Source organism: Magnolia sinica, chromosome 8 (assembly GCF_029962835.1).
Source record: "Magnolia sinica isolate HGM2019 chromosome 8, MsV1, whole genome shotgun sequence".
NCBI lineage: Eukaryota > Viridiplantae > Streptophyta > Magnoliopsida > Magnoliales > Magnoliaceae > Magnolia > Magnolia sinica.
This window is the reverse complement of record NC_080580.1, coordinates 85568506-85572275: the sequence shown is the minus strand read 5'-3', so window position 1 is coordinate 85572275 and position 3770 is coordinate 85568506. Positions and strand designations below refer to the sequence as shown.

At 40.3% G+C, this 3770-nt stretch overlaps 1 non-coding gene across 1 annotated transcript; it reads left to right on the top strand.

Moving 5' to 3' along the window:
• Window positions 1-468: 468 nt before the first annotated feature.
• LOC131254593 (small nucleolar RNA R71) lies at window positions 469-575 on the top strand. The gene has a single exon (XR_009175713.1). It is a non-coding gene; the product is annotated as a small nucleolar RNA R71 (small nucleolar RNA).
• The last annotated feature ends 3195 nt before the right edge of the window (window positions 576-3770 follow it).

The following is a 3770-nucleotide window of genomic DNA, read 5'->3' as shown; positions in this document are numbered from 1 at the left end:
CAGCCATGATTGTATGTGTTAGAGGTGGGCCCACTGAAAGGTCTTTGGTAATTGCTTACAGCATTGGATTGCTCATTTAATACCTCTTGAAAGACAGAGATAGTTGGATAGTTTTCAGTAGTATGAATATTGCAACCACAGATGCTACAAACAATTTCCTTAGCCTTATCCTTCTTAAATTCCATGGCCTCGAGTTTCCTAGTGAGATTAGCTACTTTAGCATTAATATCATCGTCTTCTCTTAGGAGATACATTCCACCCCTTTCCTTGGAGTGAGTCGGCCTAGACATAGTACTAGGTCTAAGGGAGATATCCCATGTTTGTGTGTTCTCAGCAAGTTTATCAAAGTAATCCCACACTTCATCGACTCCTTTATTCATAAACTCCCCATTACACATCGTCTCGACTAATTGGCGCATGGGAGATGTCAGTCCATCATAGAAAAAGTTCGTGATGCGCCACGTTTCAAAACCATGTTGTGGGCATGAACTGACAAGATCCTTGAACCGCTCCCAACATTGGAAGAATGTTTCATCTTCCCTTTGGGCGAAGTTCATGATCGACTTTCTTAGGGTATTCGTCTTATGGTATGGGAAAAACTTCTTAATGAACTCCCTTGTCATGTCATTCCATCTGCCAATTGATCGAGGACGTAGTGAATGTAACCACGTCTTGGCTTTCTCTTTCAAAGAAAAGGGAAAGAGTTTCAACCTGACCGTGTCATTAGACACGTTAAGAAAGTATAAGGTAGCTATGATCTCGTCAAATTCTTTTAAATGTAAGTAAGGATTCTCTGACTCAAGCCCATGAAATTTAGGGAGGAGTTGGATCACCCCTGGCTTGATATCCATGTGTCCTTCATTCTCAGGAAAAACCATGCATGAGGGCATACTCACCCCCACCGGTTGTAAGTAATCTCGTAAGGTACGAGGCGGGGGTGCTTGATGCACCTTATTCTCATCCTGAAGATCTTCTACCCTAGGTTGGGGTAGAAGAGGTTGGTTTTCAGCCATATCCTTAATTAACTCAGGAGATTTCGAGCGGTGTCTAGTCCTATGATGGACAGTTAACCCCTCAACTAATCCTCCTTCAGTCAAGAGACGTCGAGTGTTGTCACGAGCCCACTTGGGCATGAAACACTCGCAGCCCTCAATCAAATTCTAAACCTAATCCTAAGAAGGGAAATAAAAATCTAAACAAAGAAAGAGGGTTGGAAGGAAGTTACCAAATTGGAGTCCCTAAATTGAAACCTGCAAAATAGAACAAAACAAGTTAGTTTCTAAGAATAGCAAGCCTATAAAATTCCTAAGAAGAGAAATATAGAAATAAAAAGAAACAAGGAAGAATTCCTAAATTAGAAAGTAGAAATTTAAAAAGAGCGTACCGAATTAGAAATTTCTAATGAGCCTTCAAAACAGGAAAGTTAGTTTCTAAACAGAAAGTCTTAAAATAGAAAATTTCTAAAAATAAAATAGGAAACAAAATTAGATTCTAAAAGAGTTAGAATTAGAAACTTACTAAAAAGGAATCCTAATCTAGAAATAGTAAGGAAGAGAGAAATTACCAATTTAGAAACCTATCTCAGAATCCTACAAAATAAGAAAGTTGGGTTAGTTTCTAAAAAAGGAAACTATCTAAAAATAAAAAGTTACTTAAAATAGAAAATTTCTAAAAATTAAAGAAAAACCTGGAATTAGAAAATTCTAAAATAAATCCTAAAAATTAGAAAAGTCTTAATCTTAAACTAATCCTAAAACCAGTTAACTTCAGGAAACGTAGCCATCAATCCCCGGCAACGGCGCCAAAAACTTGTTCACACCCCAAGTGCAGGGTTGTGATGTAGTAATAAACTCGGTAGGACCGAGGTCGAATCCACAGGGACTGAAACTTGTATGTTATCTGAAAATAACCAGATCTAGAACTAGGCTAAGATGAAATCTAAACCAATTGTGATTTGAGGAATAATGGTGAAATATTAATCTAAACTTAAAGAATTCAGAGAAAGGGAACTAGGGATTCAGAGGATCCACTTGTAGAGATCAGGGAGATCTTTTGCCTGCTTCATGGATATTATACTGAACTTACTTGATATAGTTTTCAAGAGATGAAAGGTATAAGAATTAGGTATGATTCCATCACAAATTCATGCCTAAGAGACAAGGTAAACAACAGAACTTAGACCAATCCATAACCAACTAAAAGATGTATGAGTGTTAGGAAGGATTCCATCATCCAAACATGTCTATAAGACGATGGCGAACAATAGGGTTTCCGAACATCAAAATAAAAGAAAAGGAATTATTCAAGCCATCACAGATCTACTGTAATTTAAATCACAACAAACCATTAATGACTAAAAGAATTTCTTAAATCAAAACAGAGTCAATCAGTTCAGTTTAAATCAAACTTGTAGAAGCTCCCATCACGCCACAAGCTTCACCTCTTAGCCCTAGCTAAGGGATTTAGCCCAACATAATCATAGGAAAAAGAAGAAAAATAAAGAAAAAATACATAAAAATTCCAAACACTTCTCTCTCCGCCTCTCTCTCTCTATCTGACGTCCCCTATTCAAGCATACCCTCTTCTCCACGTTTGGAACTCTTTTTATAGCTTTTGGAGTGGTGGAAATCGGATTTGGGAAGCTATCGCAGGCGCAGCGAAAGCCTTTTCGCAGCCAAGTTCGAGGCTTCATAACTCTCGCGTTCCTTGCATTATTTCTGTAAAATTAGCGTCTCTTGGAAGTATTTTGGTTGGCCTACACGATGGACAGTTCAGATCTACCATATGATCAAAGATGGTGGGCCACAACTGCCTGAAAAATCTGATTTCGCGGACGTGCGTAACCTTTCGCACGTCCGGCGCTGACGTGATCGGTGGGCCCCACAGAGGTGTTTTCAGGAAAATTTACCTCCTCCATTAGATTTAGGACGAAATTTCAGTCAAGAATGGGTGGTTTTGAACGTCCATTGACGCGGCCCAGAGAAGAAATCACCCCAAAAATCATTTTGAACGTCGCAGGACCGCCTGTTTGTGGCCTCTGTATCGCGCACGTGTACTTGCATGGGTCCAAAAGTTCAGCAAGGTTTTGTAGTAGTCGAGGCCCTCTACACGATGGACGGTTTGGATTGTCCACTGGGACAATGTGTGGGGCCCACTAGCGTCCGTAAAAATGGACAGCGTCCGTCCATTTTGCCGCGTGAAACGGCAATTGCCGTATTTGAGAAGGAGACGCAGGTCAGCAGCGCTGACCCGCTTTAGTTAATTCGATGCAGCTCGCGTACGTGTACACGTGTAGTGTACACGCCTCACATACAAGCCCCACTGTGATGTGATTCAAAAATCTGATCCAGCCATTTACTTTCTCATCTTGTTTAAACCGTCGAGACCAAAGTTGAGACAGTTCCAGATATCAGGTGGGCCCAGAATCAACGGTTTATGGGCTGATTTGTCAGTTGGGGTACTTCCATAGTGATCCGAGGGCTGAAATTTGATATGTACGGTTAATTTATGGCCCTCAGGCCATGTATGAAGTTTTGAGCCAATCAGATGGCGAGAACTATGTGATCTTGCATTTTTTCACCAATTTCGGGCCTCTTTAACGTGAATGACCTGATTTCCTCGGATCCTTGGTGTGTAATTTCATCGATCTTGGTCCCCTAGATTCCGTCCCTTGCCTTGGGTGTCATCAGTTCATTAAAAATTATTATTCTTCTTCGCTCACTCCCGTTTCATTGAAAATCCTCATAAAAAATCCTGACTCTAATCATGAG